The 20,948-nt window shown below is 44.1% G+C and overlaps 1 protein-coding gene and 1 long non-coding RNA gene across 25 annotated transcripts in view; both read left to right on the forward strand.

The window, feature by feature from the left end:
- The window catches only part of Nedd4l (neural precursor cell expressed, developmentally down-regulated gene 4-like), a 333,347-nt gene that overhangs the window by 219,814 nt on the left and 92,585 nt on the right, over positions 1-20,948 (forward strand). Inside the window, exon 1 of one of the 24 annotated variants that reach the window (XM_030250640.1) lies at positions 2,022-2,259. The exons of the other annotated variants lie outside the window; for them this stretch is intronic. The gene's annotated coding sequence lies outside the window, so the exon portion shown is untranslated. Of the gene's footprint in view, positions 1-2,021; positions 2,260-20,948 lie in introns of those variants that run through there. 24 annotated transcript variants of the gene reach the window in all.
- On the forward strand, positions 2,266-15,655 carry Gm52339. Its single transcript, XR_003952599.1, has 2 exons — positions 2,266-3,399; positions 8,212-15,655. It is a non-coding gene; the product is annotated as a predicted gene, 52339 (long non-coding RNA).

Here is a 20,948-nt window from a genome sequence, read left to right on the forward strand (position 1 = left end):
CGAACAATCTTCAGTCCGATTCCAGCACTTTGTGGCTGTGGGCAGCTAACTGTAGAGGAAAATGGACACCTTTGGTTGCTAGGGTGATTGATGGGGGGAAGCCAAGTCCCTCTGTTTATGTAGCATTATTGAGTTGGACCTGTTTCATCCTGGGGAATATCTCAGTGTTCGGCTCCCAGCTGCTCCTGCATCTCTTTGTGTAGCCAGGAGAGAAGGGAAAGTGGTGTCGCACGCATGCATGCATGCACACACATGTTAATGAGCAGAAGGGAAGGCCCCTGGGGTATGAAGAGAAGTCCTGTTAGCCTGAGGTCTCTGCTCAGCTGGCCCAAGAAGCTTCCAGAAGGAGTTGGAGTAGTATTTTGGTAAAAACGTAAGCAGTCAATAAAACTGGGAAGGGTTATCCCAGGATGATGGCTGAGGCCCCCAAGAAAGACCTGTTCTGCTTGGTCATCACGCTTGTCCTGGAGTGGAGTGGGAAGAACGGCATGACCTGGGGGATCAGAGTGTCCGCTTGACTGTCACTCCAGACAGACATCTTGCTAATGTGGCAGCTCTTCACTGTCCTGTGACAGTCTGTCCTTCCCAGATCTCTGTAGGCTGTTCATGGCCATTGGCTCAAGGCATCTTTGTGACTCAAATGGGAACATGAAGACAACAGTTTGTGATTTCAGTGACCAAGGCACATCAGAAAATGACCTAACTGCATTTTTCTTACTCTTTTTTAACTGTTAATGACCATGAGGATTTGTATTGTTTAATTTCAAGGAAAACGGACATAATATTAAAAAAACTCACATTCAGTATTATAATTTAGAAGTCTGATTTTTTGGTGTGTTTGTTTGTTTGTTTGTTTGAAACCCTTCCCCTTATTCTTACTCTCCAATGTTTATCTCCTACAAGGTTGTTGTCATATCTTAACTGGATGAATTCGCTAGATTATAGTTAAAAATCAGCAGTTTTTATACACACTCCAGACAACTCCACTTTCAGAAACCATCGAATAATACTGAACAATGCCTCAATAAAAACTGGCAACCTCAGAAATATTTTCTTCCTGGCTTAGCTATTTTCACCTTCACTGTAGTACGAAATATCAAAGAGTATTTCTTTTCTGATGGTGTGTGTGAGTGTGTGTATGTGTGTTCGTTCACGTGAGTGCACACAGAGGCCAGAAGTGTCTTCAATTGTCTTCTCCACCATTTCTCTTTCTTTATTTTTTCCAGACAAGGTCACAAGGTCTTTCTCTGATCCTACAGCTTGCTGACTGGCCCAACTGGCTTTCCAGAGAGCTCCTGGGATCCTCCTGTTCCTGTCTCCTAGGACTGGTGTTATGACATACGCGTGCACATGGCCTTTTGCATGGGTGCCCATGCTTGACTGAGCCGTCTCCAGACCCACTTTGATTATTTTTAATGTTAGTGTCTAGAAGTTCACTTAGTTCTCTAATAGACCTTGACTCCCAGCTAGGTATAAACAGTTCAGATAATTCATCTACAACATGTATCTGTCACAGCCTGTTCCAGTGTTAGCCATGGCTGTTTTCTCTGTAAAGGGCTAAGTAGTATAATATATAACATGTCTTATGTGATAGCATTATGCCCTCAGTTTTGAATGCAAAAAAATGGCTCACAGAATATTTTGGTCTCTGCCCTAAGTCTGGCCAGATATTCTCAACAGAATTCTAGCTCTTTCCATCCATGCAGCACACTCAACAGACGGTCAACTTTTTCTTTTTCAATCTATGAGCACAGAACATGTGATGTGTGTGCGCACGTGCATGTGGAGGCCAGAGGACAACCTTGGGTGTCATCCTCAGCTTCATCTTCTAGGAGACAGGGACTGCCTGTGGCCTAAGGAGCACCAGTTAGGATAGACAGGTCAGCGAGCTCCCGGGACGGGACCTCCCTGCTTCCACCTGCCTGCAGTGGGATTACAAGTTCACTCTGCCACACCTAAAAGATTATACCTGTGAGCTCTGGGGACTGAACTTAAATTCTTGTGTTTGCAAGGCAAATGCTTTACTGACTTGACTGGTCCTCCTCCAGTCCACTTTATAATCCGCACCGCTGGATGCGGTGACTGTGACTTTCAAATGTTGGGCAGCGCCACTCACTAACTGCCATTAGCATTGTCTGTTTGCAGGGTAATCGTTGGCCTTCTTCATATGGCAGGATCAGATGGGACCTGAGGGAAATCAGCGGGCCTCTGGAGTGCAGAGCTGGATTTGACGGAAGAAAGGAAAGCTTTTGGGCCTTGGTGAGAGAAATGAGAAAGTTGGGACGGATATGAGGGATTCAGGAGACATAAAGATAAAGCAGATTTCCCAGGTTTGAGTGTCTCCAGAAGGCAGGAAGCCGCCATGCCGTGCCATGCTGTACCAGGAAGTCCCAGCAAGAGAGAAAACCTGGAAGCAGTTCGGAGGGGAACCACAAGCTAGGGCTCTAGCTGAGAACTGGTCTCTGCGAAGTGTTTTAGGTATATTTTTCCACATGCTCACACATCCCAGATCCTTGTAGGAGTGTGTGGAAAGGAAACCTACTGCTAAATATTATCATAGAGAAAAGCTCACCCCACCATCTCAGTAAGAGGCATTTATGAGGTAGACTGTGATTTTGGCTTTTAAAAAAAAAATTAGTCAAATGAGCTGGGGAGATGGCTCAGCTCTTAGGGCACTTGCTGGGCAAGCATGGAGATCAGAGTTCCAATCCGCAGGACCCACATACATGCCAGATGAGCATGGCAGCCCATTTGTAATTCCAGCCTCAGAAAGTAGAGACTGATAATCTCCACAGCCAAACTTGGAAACAGAAGGTTCAACCCCAGGCCTCCACAGGCACACTCTGTACACAAGCTCGTGAAAAAATGGTGGTGGAGAGGGTGTCAAGACAGTGAGTCATTTTGAAACTAACTACTTTGCAATTAGGTAATGTGTCTCATATAGAAATGGTGAGACACCCCCACCCCCTGCACCTGCATTGGTGTGGAACTGCAACCCTGGAAACCTAGGTGCAGGACTGGAGGTGTTGGCCCAGTTGATACTGTGTTTCTCTACGTCATTTATGAAGCCCTAGGTTGGATCCCAAGGACCACATAAGCCCAACAGCAGCAGTCACAGCCCTTCTTGGGAGGTGAGGGCAAGACCTACATGGCAAAGTTTTTGATCTACTCTCAAAAGAAAAGAAAGGGCCTTTTATAACTGTTTTTGTTTTTGTCCTGACCTGACCCTTTACTTTTTACTTCGACCTTGGGAAAGCAGTAGTTTAATCAGTATATTTTGTGTAGTTCCCCTGAAGCTGGCTGTCAGACCCGTGGGAGAAATTGAAACAGTGACCACCTGGGAAAAGTTTGGTGACCTCCAGCCATGATGGCGACCTACACTAACTTCAATCAAATGCGGTTAGAGCACTCCTGTTTTGGTCTTAGTTTTGTTTCCATAACTTCTAGCAAATGTCTCTCTGTGGCAGACCTAGCAATGTAAAACTCATAGAACCTCTGGCAGGAAGAGGCTGTGTAGACACCATGGACCATCTGGCTTGATGGTACCTCTGCAGTGTCATCTCGAGGGATGGAAAGCTTTGGGACAGGAGCTCTGATTGCCAGTGATGGGAGAGAATGGTGGGCATACTCAGAGGGTCCTGTCAGTGTCTTCACTGCCTCATACAGTGTCTGGTCCTTTTAAATATCTCCTCATATTTTCAGTAAGAAGTGTCAAGCGCTTTAAATTTTATTTCTTTAAAAAGCCTTTTATATAACTGAAGTTTAACAAGCTATAACATTTCCTAGACTGTGTGTCTGGATATTCTGTTTAATTATAAACCTGTTGCCATGGAGAAGGGATGGCACAGACCTCAGGGATCTTGTGGCTGACACGGGAAGTAGAGGAGCCACTGCACAGTTGGATACATCTTAGCGCAGGTACAGGTGCTCCGTGCCCATCCCAGATGGGTTGTCAAGCACATTCTTGTATTTCCTCTTCGAGGTATGTGTCCCTCTCACCCTCCCTCCCCAACACCCATGTTGGTTGTATTGGCTGGTTTTGTGTCAACTTGACACAGCTGGAGTTATCACAGAGAAAAGAGCGTCAGTTGAGGAAATGCCTCCATGAGATCCAAGTGAAAGGCATTTTCTCAATTAGTGATCATGAGTGGGAGGTCCATTGTAGATGGTGCCATCCTTGGGCTGGTAGTCCTGGGTTCTAGAAGCAAGCAAGCTGAGCAAGCCAGGGGAAGCAAGCCAATAAGTAACATCCCTCCATGGCCTCTGCATCAGCTCCTGCTTCCTGACCTGCTTGGGTTCCAGTCCTGACTTCCTTTGGTGATGAACAGCAGTGTGGAAGTGTAAGCTGAACAAACCCTTTCCTCCACAACTTGCTTCTTGGTCATGATGTTTTGTGCTAGAAAAGAAACCCTGACTAAGACACTGGTGTAGTTCAAAGTCAAGAGCTATATAACTTAAAAGTTCTGAGTTCGGCTTGGAGCAGAGGATTTCATATTGAGACTGAAGACCTACTGAATTGATCACTTCTGGAAAAAGAAGTACTAAGATGCATGCTCCCCCCATCCCCCCCCCCACACACACCCGAAAGAACACTTCCTACCACTGCTTAGAAACCTGAGAGTTTGTGCCCTTGGTGTCTCCAGTAAGTGGGCCATGCTAAGAGGCTGGGTTACACTGGTATGTTTTCAAGCATGCAGGTGTCATGGCATGTTTGGATGTACTGTGAACTTTCAAGTACCAGAGTTGTGGAATTCCCCAAAAGTCCTAATGATGTTGCCTCAGCTTTTGGTACTTAAGAACCTTGTCCTTGTTCAACATGTTTCTGAGGTGTCTTGAAAGGGCGAGCCACGTCTCCATGTTTGTGTAACTACCATAAGAAATTCCTTTCTGGAGCTGCACAACTCTTGTAGGTGCATGGGCTGCCCTGAAATCCATGGCTGCCTCGAGTATTTATGATCTCTGTTTGGCCCCGTTGACCACATACTTGACACTTCACACTCCTTGCCATAGCATTTTCTACTTCAGGGATAAAGGGGGTGTTCCACTTGGTCTTTTGCTAACAGCAGGTAGGGGACACTTCTTCAAAAGCACAATCATCACACCTTGGAAGCTTAACTACAAAAGTATCCCTGGGTCCTGATGCTGCAGAACTGACTTCATGACTAACTTTGAGATTTGAAGTAGCAAAGTGAGAGCCGCCAGAAACAGTAAGGGATTTCTTTTTGCAATTTGGAGTTTATCTTGATAGTTTCTTTTGCCAGCTAATGTGAAAGTGACAGATTGGTGTGTGGCCAGGTGACTTTCAACTCGAAAAAAAAATCTGGCCTTCAGGACTGCTGAGCTCATTTTGCCACTGACTCAGCCAGCACGTTGTGACTGGTCCCGTTCTGTTTAGAAAGAGTGAAGCGCCAAGTTTAATTGAGGGAGTCTAAAATCCCCTTTGCTTTGAGAAATGAGGAGCTTGGTGCTTTCCTGCCTCCTGAGGCACTGCCCTAGGTTGATTGCGTGCATCTTTGGCATGTGAGATGGAGTGAGCGCTCACCACCAGCTCTGTGAGCCTATGTCCGATTTGCATCCTTCTCTTGGTTAATGATTACCATCCCTGACATTGCCTTCTTTCTGCTGCACACAAGTCTAGAAGATTCACAGAGGATTTACCACTTTCCTACCCAGGTGACTGGGTGTACCACTAACTCGGGATGCTGAGGGTCCCCAGGGAGCAGTGTGCTTCCCGCAGGTGTAGCAGGCGGAAGCTGCGATGGCTCCAAGGCTTCCAGTGGCTTGAGATGCTCACCCAGGAAAGATGATGATTTCCTGGGGTTTTTCTTTCCTTGTAGGGTTTCCTTTCTTCATTTTTATTCTGTTTGGAAGCATTTGTGAACTGGATATCAATATAGTAAGAAAAGTGGATTATAAAACTTGGAATAAGGACCATATGGGACACAAAGAAGTCTTCGGCCGGCATATATGTTGCCTCAGTGAAGAGAGTATCACTCTTAAATCTGATCCCAGACCTCAGTTTAATTAGGAGAATGTTATGGTTTATACATGCATGGTTCAGAGAGTGTGGACCTTGTTAGAGTAGGTGTGGCCTCATTGGAGTAGGTGTGTCACTGTGGAGTAGGCGTTAATACCCTCATTGTAGCTATCTAGAAGTCAGTCTTCCACTAGCAGCCTTTAGATGAAGATGTAGAACTCTCAGCTCTGCCTGCAACATGCGTGCCTGCATGCTGCCATGCTCCTGCCTTGATGATAATGGACTAAACCTCTGAACCTGTAAGCCAGCCCCAATTAAGTGTTGTCTTTATAAGATTTGCCTTGGTCATGGTGTCTGTTCAGAGCAGTAAAACCCTAACTGAGACAGGATGATGGGAAGGGTATATAGAAATACTACAAATTGTATAAGTTACATTTGGATCATGAATTATTGTCTTAGTCACTGTTCTGCTGCTGTAAAGAGACTCCATGACTGAGGTAACTTATAAAAGTAAGCATTTACTTGGGGATTTGCTTACAATTTCAGGGGGTTAGTCCATGGTAGCCATGGTGGGGAGACAGATGGCAGGCAGGCAGGCAGGCAAGGTGCTAGAAGGGTAGCTGAGAGCTTCTGTCTTATCCAAAAGTTGGAGGGACAGGGAGACAGAGAGACACAGACTGGGAATGCTGTGGGGTTTTTAAGCCTTAAAGCCCACCCCCATTGGCACACCTCCTCCAACAGGCCACACCTCCTAATCCTTCCCAAAACAGTCCATCAACTAAAGAACAGACATTTAAATAAATGAGCCTTTGGGGCTATCTATAGTCATCCAAACCACCATAGTTATTATCCTACCAGCTCCAAATTACTTGTGTGTGTGTGTGTGTGTGTGTGTGTGTGTGTGTGTATACATGTATGTGGTATATGTTTATGCAGGTGTGTAATGTCTGTGAAGGTAAGGACATCCCTGTGGAAGCCAGGGATCAAGATTTGGTGTCTTTCTTTGTTCCACCCCATCTCACTTTTTAATTGAGTTTTATTTATTAGTGTGCTTGGATGTGTGTGTTTTATATGTGGAGGCATGCCATGGTGTATGAATGTAGGTCAGGGACAAGTCTATGGAATTGGTTCTCCCTTTCCAACCTTATGTGGCTGCCAGGGATTGAACTCAGGTCATCATACTTACACCGTTACTCAGCAAGTGCCTTTACCCACCAAGCCATCTGGCCAACCCCTCCTTATTTTTGAGACAGGCTTTCACTGAACCTGGAACTCATCTGTTCACGTAGGCTGGCCAGTGAACTTCTGAGTTCCACCCATCTCTTGCCCCCTTAGTACTGGAATTGCAGACATACATTGCTATGCTAGACTTTTTTACATTGTTGCTGGGTGCCTCAAAGTTGGGTCTTCCTGTTTGAGCACAATGAGTCCATCAACTAAAGAACAGACATTTAAATAAATGAGCCTTTGGGGTTGAGCCATTTCTCCAGCCCCCAAGTGGTGGATTTATTTTAGTGTAACTGAATTTGCCATTGTTTTTCACTGTAGATATCTGGAAGTTCTACTAGGATCTGATAGTAACAATGCTCTCTTGATCATGAGTAAGAATGCATTAAGGTGTAATGTTAGCTTTTGATACATTGTAGCTTTCCTTTCATTAACTTTTTTCCTCTATACTGAAGCCTAGAGGATGCTCATTTGCGGTGTTTCTTGGTTTCGCTTTCTGTTGCTGTGATAAAATAGAACACTGGCCCTTCATTAGAAAAAGTCAAAGTGTCAGACATTCAGGGCAGTAGTAACATCTCACACAGTTAAGAGCATCAGGGTCTCAGCTCCATTCCTCTGCTCTTGTATAATCCAGGGTCTTCTGTATAAGGAATGACGCCACCCATGGTGGCTGACACTTCCATCTCAATTTATATAATCAAGGTACACCCTGCTCCCCCAAGATGTGTCCACAGCCTATCTTGGTTATCCTAGACTGTGTTAACAACTAAAGATAAGTATCATGGGTTCTCTGAAGTAATGCGTTAGCTGATTTTTATAATAGTTTCAGGTCTTCCTCGCTGTCTTACATAACTGAATTTTAAGTTATATAAAATGTCTTTGGGTTTATCTCAATTTCATACTGACCCTTAGTAGGGCTTCTTTTATCTATCTTATTTTGTGTTCTCTCTTTAAAAAAAAAATGCTGTTGAAATAGAATAACTTCACTTTCCTTCTTCCCTTTCCAGCCACTCCCAGAGGCCCTCCCTCAAATCCCTTCCATGGATGCCTTCAAGTTGATAGCCTTTTTCTTTAATTATTGTTATACACTCATATGTTTATGTGTGTGTGCATATAAATATATGCATAATATATAAATATATGTGTGCATATAAATATAAATCCAGTGTGTTAATAAATATAACTCTCACTGAGTCTTTTTGTCCTTTGTGTATGTATGGTTTTAGGGTTGACCATTTTGTATTAGACAACCTATAGGGGCCTCATCCTTGGGAGCGGCTCCCTCTCTATCACCTCGCACTAGTTGCCTGGAGTTCTTTGTCTAAGGATGGAACCTTGTGAAATTTCCCCCCTTCATGTTAACATGGCATTGATATTCCCACTGTTCCAGTCTTATTTATGTAGCCAACTCTTGGAGATATTGTTTCACAGCCGACGCTCTTAACCATAAATGCAAGAGTGTCATGTAGCTGTATTTATTGGACCTAGGCCTTTCCCCCTGAAGATGTATACCTATAACATGTTTCTTAAAAATGTTCAGCCACTTGGGCCAACAGCATTCCCCACAAAAACCATAGAGTAATAGAGAAAATCCAAGTACCAAACACAAGAAACCCTCCTTTTGAACTGATTGCTTAGGATAATCCAGGTGACTCCTAGAACATCATAGATTATCAATGTCACCCTCTGTTGTCTCTCGGGGTTTGAAGGTGCACCCCTATAGCTGTATAAATACTCATAATTAAACCCAGGACATCATAATTCAACCTGGATCTGACCCAAAAGCCTCTTTTCTGTGGTTTCGCTACCATGGTTACAGAGAATACCATGCAAGCTGCCAAGGGAGGAAACAATTAAACAGTCCGACCCAGCTGCAACACCTGTGAACCATGACAGTAACCAGCATGGTGAGATGTGCGTAAAGGTATAAGTGGTTACCCTTTTCTCGTGTGTGTGTGTGTGTGTGTGTGTGTGTATGTCTATACAAATATGTATACAGATATATGTATATATAAATATGTATACAGATATATGTATATATATATATGTATAATTGTTTATATATGTACATATTCGTATAGACATACACCTATACATATTTGAATGTGTATATGCCCGCCTGAGTCTGTGTAAACCACATGTGTGCAGGTGTGTCCTTGAATGCCAGAGCTGGGGTCTAAGCAACTGTAGAGGGGTTGTGAGCTGGTGAGGGAGCTGTGAACCTCACCTGGTCTACTGTAGAGCAGTAAGCACTCAACTGCTGAGCTGCCACTCAGTCCCCTACTGGGGGCTCTTTTAAGCCCCTGTAGTGATCACACTCATTTTTGTGAACTTTAGCATCTTCTCTCTGAGGACATATTTCTGTTTTTTATATCCTGCCACATGTTTTGGGGAAAATAAAGTAGGACCGTGGGATATGTTATTCTGGCTGGGCTGCCTTGTCTGGTCTCAGTGGAAGAGGATGGGCCTAGCCCCTCAGAGAGTTGATGTACCAGGATGGGGGCTGTGATGGTTTGTATATCCTTGGACCAGGGAGTGGCACCATCTGAAGTTGTGGCCTTGTTGGAATAGGTGTGGCCTGGTTGGAATGGGTGTGTCACTCTGGGTGTGGGTATAAGATCCTCACCCTAGTTGCCTGGAAGTGAGTCTTCCAGTAGCAGCCTTCAGATGAAGACTAGAACTCTCAGCTCTGCCTGCGCCATGCCTGCCTGGATGCTGCCATGCTCCCACCTTGATAATAATGGACTGAACCTCTGAAACTGTAAGCTAGACCCAATTAAATGTTTTGTTTTGTTTTGTTTTGTTTTGTTTTGTTTTGTTTTGTTTTAAGACTTGCCTTGGTCATGGTATCTATTCACAGCAGTAAAACCCTAACTAAGACAGGGACTACACGTGGAGGGGGGGGGGTCCCACCCACTCAGAGGAGAAGGAGATGGGGAAAAGGATTGTGGGAGGGATGACTGGGACGGGGCAGTGAGCAGGATATAAAGTGAATAAATAAAAAAATTAATTGATGGCTCAGCGGTTAAGAGCACTGACTGCTCTTCCAGAGGTCCTGAGTTCAATTCCCAGCAACCACATGGTGGCTCACAACCATCTGTAATGGGATCTGATGTCCTCTTCTGGTGTGTCTGAAGAGAGTGACAGGTACTCACATACAAAAAAATAAAAATTAATTAAGTTATTAATTGGAAAGATACCCAAAGATTCTCTGGGTAAGAGGTGCAGACTTTGTCTTTTTGTTCCTTTGTTTTCACCATTTCAGTCCAAAATCAGGTGGCTTGCTACCTGGTATTATTATGTATAACAATGACATAGTAAATACTTGTTGACAGAATGCATGCATTAAATATGCCCTTGGGGCCTTCCTTAAAAACCAAACCAAACAAACAAACAAGGGAGCTTCTGCTGTTGCTTGTCAATTGCAGGAAGAGTGGCCTTGCGTACTTCAAGGTTGTCTGTGAAGGTCAGTGCTTTGCCATCCTAGAGTTAATTAAATGGCTCCTGCTACCTCATGTTGATTTCAGGAAAGTTTTTCCGGTGTGCTTCCTCAGCACGACATGTTCCTTCGTCTCAGCTGTCCGTCAGCACTGTCCAGAACGCCCACCCTGTATAGAATTCATAGCCTTTCCCTTTTAGCTCTGTTTCCCTTACAGACAGTTATGTTTCCATGCCTTCTGTCAGGTCTCTCTCTGGATGGGTTCAGTTATTGGTCAATTCGGAGAGAAAGAAACCCTATACAAAATTGCCTGGTGAAGTCTAGAAGGAATGGTCAGCTCTCATTCTAGATGCTTCTAACTAGTTTCTGGAGGAAGTACTACATTAGTCCCCCTCTTCCCAGCACACATACTAACACCCTTTCCCCCTCAAACGCTAGCTCTGACAGGGTTGCTATCAATCAAATCAACTTGTTTGTGGAATTAATGTTAAACCCCAAGTAGATAGTTAATGAACTGTTTCCCCTCTTTTAAAGCCATTTTTACCCTATAAATCTCAGAGTGTTCAGTGTGCTGTTACCTGGGTTGCTCAGCCAATGAAGCACCAGATATTAAGATGCAGCTCTCTCACCATTGCAACATCTTTAGCATATTTTCTAAGTAGCTCCTCATAGTTCTGATATATAAAGTACTGAGTTGTTGGTACACAGTTCAGAAACATTGGAGGTTTTCAGATATGAGTGCACAGTCTCACTCAGTGTCAAAGTCTATCGGTAGTCATTCATGATGGTTATATTTAGGTCTAGAGTGGCAAGGAATATAAATGCAATTAAAACCTGAACATCAACTCTATGATAGTCATGCTAATGTAAATGTAGAATTGACATAGCAAACATTTACCGAGTATCTGCTTGTAGAAGTACAGTTCTGGGGGTTGGAGAGATGGCTCAGCGGTTAAGAGCACTGGCTGTTCTTCCAAAGGACCCAGGTTTAATTCCTAGTACCCACATGGCAGCTCACATTTGTCTGCAACTCCAGTTCCAGGGAATCGGACACTCTCAGATATAGGTTACAAGCAGGCAGAGCACCAATTTGCATAAAAAATACAAATCATGAAAATTGATAAAGATGTTCTGTTTTTTTTTTATAAAAAAAAACAAAGGACAGTAGTTCTAGATAAAGTTCTTTCTTACCTTTGACATGTGATATGTGCAGTTATGGGTGCTTATGTGCATGTCTGCAGGCACGGGGTCTGTGAATGTGCATGCTGAGAGCCATGACTGACAAGGGAAGTCTTCAATGATTGTTCTCTACCTTACTGATTGAGGCAGGGTCCTTAAGTCGTGCCCAGAATTCACTGAAACAGGCTGGTCCCAGTAGCCAGCTTGCCCTAGGCATCCCTGGTCTCTGCTTTTTGCACACTGCAATTACAAGAGGGATGCCATACCCAGCCAACATGTACATGGGTGCTTGGGGATCCAGACTCCAGTGCTCTGCTTAGAGGGTGAGCACTTTACCCACGGAGCCATTTCCCTGGCCCCTGGCTTTGTAGAGTTTAAGTAGCTATCACCTCACTTCTCCCAGGGCCAGAGTGGCCATCAGTATATCAACACGGCTACAAATTCAAGACATTAAGTTGACATCTGCAAACCTTCACTGTCATTTTCTGAAAGGTGAGTGTTGAGAAGCATTTCAAAATACCTTATAGATCATCCCAGTGTTCAGGAGGCAGAGGCAGGTGGTAGTTTGAGATCAGGCTGGTCTACATAATGAAATCCAGGATAGACGGGGTAAAACCATGATACATCATCACCATCACCACCATCATCATCATCATTTAATACCACCACCAATAATAATAATAATAGTAGTAATGGTGGTAAAAACTTCTTAGGAAACATCACCTTTTCTGTCTTGCTAAACTGTTTGTGGTTTAATTTAGTTATAAACTTCCGCCAGTGAATTATGGTTTAGGTATGGCAGCATCATAGAAAGATGAAAAACGACATGCGTTTAGTCCAGTCCTTGTCACGTTGACAAAGCTTTATGAGAAATGAAAGCAAGGGTCAGCATGCTGAGAGCTCCTGGAGTCAGACGGTTCCAGAAGCTGCAGTGCGGCCCAGGGTCAGGTTCATAGCACCCGGGACCACTCCTGAGGAGGGAGTTTGGAAGAGCTGGCACAGATAGAAAAAGCCACTGGGTTCGCTGATGCATATTGGGCGCAGTGATGTAGGCTACATCATTTTCACCTCATTTGCCTGCCCTGCAGGTAGAAATTATATTTAGGATCGTATCTGGTGGCCAGGAGAGGTGCTCCTAGAAGGTTTAGAATTTCTAGGACATTTTACTCTCTTTCTGCTACAGTGTTAAACAACACTTTGGCTCACCTAGAATGAACAGCTGCAAACTGGCGTTATCACAGAAGGAATTTAGAGTGCCCATGGCCTTTGAGAAACTGGGAGCCGTATTTTGAACAAGTCTTTAACCCCTTGGCTAGACTCATAAGTTGATGCTCTTTGAGTTTAATTTTATCCTCGTTTAACTCTCTCCTAAGGAGCTTAATAAAGGTCTGTATGTTCACGCAAGCAGCTCTTCATACAGCATGAAATTCCCATCTCATTGATAACCGTTTGCCCACTGCCGAAGAATTCAATAAGACAGAATGCTTGACTTGCCGACAGATAGAGGGCAAAGTGTCACTCTTTGATAAACCAGGGAACAGAAGTGAATTTATGTAAAAGAAGTGCCCGAAGAGAAAGGAGATGCAGTTTCTCTCCTGATGTGTGCTTCCTTCGTGGAGAGATCATAGCAAGAAGTTACTGTCATAGTCCTAGAGTAGACCCTAGTTCACAAGACGACATTGGTCCTCACGATCCTGAGTTCCCTTCTGCAGGACAGGCTGGCTGAAGAACATGGCTATAGGAGTTAGATTCAGAAAGCCCTGCCTTTACACGAAGGTTCCCTGCTCCTGTTCTAACCACTCTTGAGGATCTAGAGCTACCTAAAAATGTTTAATATATAAATATTTTTGCAGTGTGAGGTCTTTAAGAGGTTTTGTGGGGAGTGTTTCTACTTGCTTCCTCATGCATCATAAGTTTTGTCCAAAGGAAAACTCCAGCCTCGGTGAACAGTGGAGTCATTGTGTGGGGCTTGCTTTGAGCTCAGGTCAGAGACATGCCTCTGACAAGCTGCATGCTTGCCATGACCATTTGTTCTGCCTGAAAGAACAATGGTAGACAAAGACCAGAGCTCACTCGCTCTGAGACAAAGCCGAGTGAGTCCTCTTAGACCTGTTGAAGAAGAAAAATGAGGAGGGAGCCATAACAACATTCATGTACGTAGTTCATCTTCCACGTCCCTTTACATGCAATCCGATCATAGCTTGAATGCGACAAGGAAATAACCTTTAAAAATCAAATTATAGTAGAGCTCTGCTAATTCGTGCCTGACTGATTTGCCAGCCCAGTAGTTCTTGTAGAAATCATGCTATCCCTCAACTAAATGTCAGAGGGAAATGCAGTATTAGGGTATAGAGAAGGCTCACATTATCTAGTTCAAGGCTCATGTGCAAAATGATAGATGTCCAGGTATTGTGACCATGACCCTGTAAGAGCAGAAATAGAGCCACAAACCAGTGAAGAAAAGGGAAACCCAGATAGTACTTTTTTTTTTTAATTGTTGGATGCTTGTGTCAGATGTTAGACTTGGATATTTTGTGTCAAATAGAAATGCTAGTCCTATGGGTGGGCCCCCTAGTTTAAGAAAACCTGCTGTCAAATACAGGAGTAAGCTGTGGAAACGAGTGTCTGCCTCTGTAAGGGCTGACCATGAAACAAGCTAGAATCTCAGAGGAGTTTCATAGTATTTTCAGACAGAATCTTGTTGCGTGCAAAGAAATAAAAAGTGAGCCAATTAACTATGTGCCGTAATGCGTGGACAGCTGCCAGCTTCAGTTTGCTCTTTGCCAAATAAAAGTGCAAGGGTCCATTGATACTGTTTCCAAAACCCTTAGGATGAAGAGCTACCAGATGTGTCTGAGCAGCAGAAGTGGTTTGTTTTGTTTTTAATACTGGGCAGATGTGCTGCACTGGACACTTTGCCATTGTGTCCGTGTGGCAATCAGAGGACAACTTGCAGGAGTCGGTTCAACCTTCTCCCATGTAAGACTCAGGGATCCAACTCACTTTCATCAGACAGAGCAGCAGGTGCCTTTACACATTGGACCAACTCCCCGACCCCAAAATATGTCTGTTTTAATTGAAGGGTGGGAACTAGGTCAGATTGTTACTTTGTAGTATACCCTGCCCCAGGCTGGTTCTAAACTCACCATCTTCCAGCCTCCGCCTCCCAAGTACTGGAATTTCAGGTTTGTACCACCACCCCTGGCCTCGGATCTGTAATTTTGTACTTTCAAAATATGGCTCTAAGCCACCCACCGTCTTGCACATGGCCTATGGCTAGTGTGCCTCTTGAGGTGTAAGATGAAGCCCCACACATGCTCAAAGGCCCATTCCTCCAGCTACAGTAGCCGCTGCCAGGGATAGCAAGAGAAGCAAGAAATGCTTCAGCAATGAGGGCAAGGAAGCCTCCACTTGGCACCTCCTCACCACCAAGCATTTACTTGAGTGCCTTCAGTGTCCTGGAGAAGAGAGTGTGCCCTGTGGAATTCGTACATAAAATTACATAGTACAATAGAACATTAATGTATATCGTACATTAATTTATCTACCCCTAGCATATAAGCAAGTAAATAATATTAATGATTTACAACATTAACCAACAATCAACATACTATATGTACTTCAACATGCCTACTAATTACTACATTAAATTAATGCTTTACGGACATATCTGTGTTATCAGACATACACCATTATGTCATAAAGTCTTCTTTTCCATATGACTATCCCCTTCCCCATTTGGTTTATTAATCTACCATCCTCCGTGAAACCAACAACCTGCCCACCAATGCCCCTCTTCTCGCTCCGGGCCCATTCAACTTGGGGGTAGCTAATATGAAACTTTATCAGACATCTGGTTCTTACTTCAGGGCCATTAAATGCGTCTATAAGGTGCTAGAGTGTGACATGACTGTTGCATTTTCCAATTACACTTCAAGTTAACTTCATTGTACCGCTGGCTTTGTGTAAGATTGTGTAAATCTTTCCATAGTAAAATGAATTGCCTTAGCTTTCAGGAATTTTATTCCTTACCCATCAAGCTCCCAGTATCAAATAAAGTAATATAGTTGATATCCACCTCATTTCCCTGTTAAGACGACAGCTACCATCTATCTAACGATCAGACATGTGATACATTTTCACAAACCTAGGAATCGTCACTGAACTTTGTATATTCAGAGCCTGTGCCTGCTTGTCACACAGCACAGGCATTAAATGTATTGTTTGTTTGTATAAGTGGATGAATGAACAAATAGAAGAGTTGACTATTATCCCAACCATGTACCCTCAGGTCCAGGAATCAGAAAGTTCAATAAGGAAGTAAAGCACACAACATTCTTTTGCTGGTCTTATTGGCCTAGAGTATTTATTGTGAGAGCAGATTCACAGTCATTGTTTGACAGAACAGTATAAATAGATGGGTAGCCGCCGTTGGACCTGACGTCACTAACGGGAAATAACAACGCAGATGACGCTTCTGATCCTCTGCACCACGCACTGCCACCAGTGATGAAATCCTGCTTCTGGCAAACATGAAACAGTTCTAGTACCATGGCTTGGCAGTCGCTCCCGTGTATAGAAGCAGCAGTAGCCAACCGGAGCCGGTTGAACATCTCAAAATAATCCCTTATCTTGTTGCACTTGAAAATAGCATCCATACAGAGTAATATCTTAGAGAAGTGGCAGCTTAGAAATGAACTCCTACTGTGCTTTCAGCAGCTTAGGGGGAATTTATCTTCTCCCAGATGGGACTTGGAGCAAAGGGATGTGACATAGAGCAGTGGCCGGGTTCTCTTTGATGGAATGCGGATGTTCATGCAGGGGGCCAGTTCTCATGCTGTGCCATTTGCTTACAAAGGTAGCATGCTGTTGTTGGGTTTTTTTATTTTGTGTGTGTGTATGTATGTATGTATATATGTATGTATATATGTATGTGTGCATCTATGTCTACACCTGTGTGTCCGTGTGTATTTGTATATGTGTGTGCCCTCAGAGGCCAGAAAAGGGTATCAATCCCCCTGGAGCTAGAGTTAGAGGCAGTTGTGAACCATCCAACATGGCTGGTGGAAACTGAACTCAGGTCCTCTGGGAGAGCAGCATGCTCTAAGCCAGTGAGCCATCCATCTCCCAGCCCCAGCGATGGCCAATGAGAAAGCCACTGTGCGGCCCATTCACAGAGACAGGTGTACTGGGGTACCCTAAATCTAAGTGGCTTGATGGACAAGGCATTCATCACTCAAGAGACTCCAGCACAGGTCACATTGGTCCTGTGACCACAGCAGGGACCCAGGACCTGTAAGCTCACATTTGGGCTGATACTTGGTGATACTTGTCTCGGGTCCACTGGCCATAGTTAGCGACGTGGCCTGCCTGCCAGCAAGGAGGCTGAAAAGTGTGGGACTGAGAGAGAAGTGGAAGATGGTGGGCAGAATTTGTATATTAAAGTCTACTGGCTTGAGGTGCCCTAAGCCCAACACCATAGCTGCAGCCTCAGAACCCACAGTTGTCTAACCACATGTCCACTGGCTGTTTCCTATGCCCCAAGCATGACCGAGGATGGCTGATTCTCCCAGAACATCATTTACTGGCTGGCATAACCAATGCGTAACCTTTGCCTGAGAAGGAGAATGTAAACCCATCTTTACATTTCTTATTTAATAAAAGATTAATCTCATCTGTGGATTTTAAGACGGAAGAACAGTTGGATGAAACTAAGCACTGATAGTTGTTGTTGTGTTTTATAAAAAGAAAGAAAAAGCCAGGGATATGTTTGGTAGAGGTGCCGTATGGTGAGGTGGAAGGGGGTGCCTCAGTGGGCCCATGCTGAGGCATCCCTTCCCCCTGAATTACCAGCCATACAATGGGTATAGTATGGAATATAATTTATTTAGGGCATGGCAGGTGAGTTGAGGGAGGGCAGGGAGAGAGAGAGAGAGAGAGAGAGAGAGAGAGATGGGGGCAGGGAGAGAGGGAGAAGGAGAGGGGAGTAGAGGCCAGCCATAAACACCTGGGGTGGGGGGATGGGAAGAGAAGGGACAGAGAGGGAGAGAGTAAGAGAGCAAGGAAGGGGTGAACAGCCCCTTTTATAGTAAACCAGGCATACCTGGCTATTGCCAGGTAGCTATGGGTGGGGTGGAGCCTAGAAGGAATGCTAACAGTTGAAACGGGAAGTTCCCCATAGATATGATAAACATTTGCCAAACCAGTGGGTATGGTAAACACTTGCCAATTATCGGTAGTGGTCAAGATAAAAGCATAGTTGGTTTTCCTCACCCCCTTCCTCTGTGCTGCCAATCACACCCTTCTGAACAGTTTTTCTCACTGAGAAAGAAACCAGCTTGCCTGGTAGAGTAATCACAGCACCCGGGAGGCTAAAACAGGAGGGAATACCCTTGGCTACAGAATGAGATCCTGTCTCTAAAACAGCAAACAGCAAACCAGTTATCTTCCCTTGCCAGGGCATAACCAGTGAGAGAAGTTACATGTGTAAGTGCTGTGGCCACTAATTAGCTGTAACCCTCAAGTGGGAAAGCCACATAAACGCACAGGCGAACGATCAGGCGAACAATCGAATGAATGAACGAACCACACCCAAGGCATCCACAAGGGGTGCCCCATTCACACCCTAAAAGAATAGAGATTAGAGCTTCAAGGTCACGAGTGTCAAAGGGCATTAAACCAAATGTTCCCTCCAGGATCCAGATGACTTTAATGCTCCTCCTCAGCTGAGGCACCCCAACCCTGAGTGACACCCTTCATCACCTGTGGCCAACACTGTCCTGTGGCTTCAGTCTTCACTCGGCTGTTCTGACGTCTGCAGACATCCCTTCCCCTGAGGGTGGGCCCAGTTTTAGGTGGATGGCTACAGCCTTTGACCCTTTGGTTTTCTCAAGCTCTGTTACAGAGCTCTGCTACCTCTGCCTGAGGTTGTGTGGAGGGTTTTGGTTTTGGTTTTGGTTTTGGCTTTGGCTTTGGTTTTTTAGCTACCTCCTCACCTGTCCAGTTGTCTACTTTCTTCTTGGGCACACTGGGCCACACATACACAAGACACACTTCCTCTACTCCGCCTCTGGTTGTATTTTTTTTAACCTGTAACTATATTAAAGCTCATTGAGATGTGTAGACTTCTGGTCTGGTTGGTTAACTTTGGTGTGTGATGCTTTTTTTTTTTGCAAAATATTTTAATAATAAAGTTTTTTTTTAATTGGAAAGATGAAAAGTGGAAGAAGGACAGGAAGACACCTGTGTAGTTTTTTGCTTTTTTTTTTTTAAACAACTTTAGTTTACTGGGAGCTCAGCGTGCCTTTGACATAGGATGGACCTAAAATAATATTTTCCTCCAAAATCATTTCCTGAGTTTTCATTGATAATATAAAATTGCTTAAGGACCAGGAATGGAGACTAATGGTTCAAAGAAATATGCAACAATACAAGGAAAAAGACTTTTAATCGAGCAGAATTGATTGATGATTGCCTTGCATCTACAGTAATGGTTAATTTTTTTTTCATTTTTGAAATAATGGTGTGTGTGTGTGTGTGTGTGTGTGTTACATGCATGTGTGGGCACATGTGTATGTGGTTATATGTGCATATGAGTGTGTTCCAGGACACCAAAGGCAATGTCACATGACTTTCTCTATTCTGCTCTACCCTGTGTTTTTTGAGCCAAGGTCTCTTCATTGAACCTGGAGCTTTACCATTGCATCGAGGCTGGCCAGGAGGATCTACCTGCCTGTCTCCATGCACACCACCAGCCCAGCTCTGGGGTTATATGTATGATGCTGCTTCTGTGTCTGGCTGGGCCACTAGGGCTTCAAACCCAGGTCCTAATATTCATGCAGTAAACACTGTATCTGCTGAACCATCTGCCCAGCCTCCTAAATCTCTGTATTCTTTCCTAACTGGAGGATCTTGCTGTTTAGTACAGTTATTCTATGAAGATAAAATTAGAAATGATTTCTCTTCCTGGCCACTTAAGTGCCAGTGTAATTAATGTACCATCCTAGCTGTTTTGTTTTGCTTGTACTGTAAAGATACAAGTCTTTTAGATATTAATGAATTTCCCTTTTTAGCAGTAAGAAGAAAACTCTGTGTACAAATGCATTTGTCATTCTCCCGAGTCCATGTTGTTAAAATGTGCAGTAATTTTCACCACCTGGACTGGTGACAGCACAGTTCCTAAGTAGACCAGCCATGTAGTTGGTCACATAGGTAAAATTTTAACAATGATTCATATAACCTAGTCTTCGCAAAATACCTTACTCATATATTTAATACTTAATTTCTAGCATGTTCTGATTTCTGGGTGAGGAGATTTTAATGTCAGGAAATCTTTCATACGTTGGTTTGTCTTCAGCGTCACAACCCCACCCCACCCCACCCCCACCCCCGTTTTGCTCTGCCCTTTACAGTGGCAGGTAGGGAACTTCTCACGTGTGCACAGGGGACTCGGAGCAAGTCAATATCTTGGAAATGTACAATGCAGCTTTCTGCTTCCTTTGTTCCTGAAATAGACTGAAGGATTCCCCTTCCCACCACCTTCTGGCAACATATTCCTTCTTGGTTTAGGTAGCCAAGATAAACGAAAAGGTCTCTGTAACCCTCCATGGGTTGCATCTATTTGGTGTTTGCTAATTTTATAACTGCATCATTGCGTTCGTTGTTCTGGAGAAAGTCGCCTCTGGGGTGGGAAGGAAATGCTTCCACTCAAAGCCTCCAAATCCGCTCTTCTTTCTTTTTTTTTTTTTAACCAAGCAGCTGTTCGTACAGCTTAGGCATTCTGAGGAAGTGGCTGAATAAAAGTGTAACGGTTCCGAAATGAGCCGGCCCGATGCCGTTCCAGCAGCTAGCAGCTGCGGAGATACGATTTCTGCACCGCGGGCGGGGACCTGCTTTTCTGGGTTAATCTCAGCATTTCACATTTGGCGGACACTCAAGACCCTTCTGGGTTTTGTTGTTGTTTGGATTTGGGGATGTGCGTTTTGTTTGGTTAGCTTTAGTTCTGTTTTCCGTTTATGTTTTGCGGCCTTAGATAGGTGCAAGTCGTTGAAGTGATTTTTTTTTTTTTTTTTGCATCTTATGTTTGCGTATTTTTTTTTCCGACCATGTGTCTGTCCCTGGCATGTG

This window comes from Mus musculus, chromosome 18, assembly GCF_000001635.26.
Source record: "Mus musculus strain C57BL/6J chromosome 18, GRCm38.p6 C57BL/6J".
NCBI lineage: Eukaryota > Metazoa > Chordata > Mammalia > Rodentia > Muridae > Mus > Mus musculus.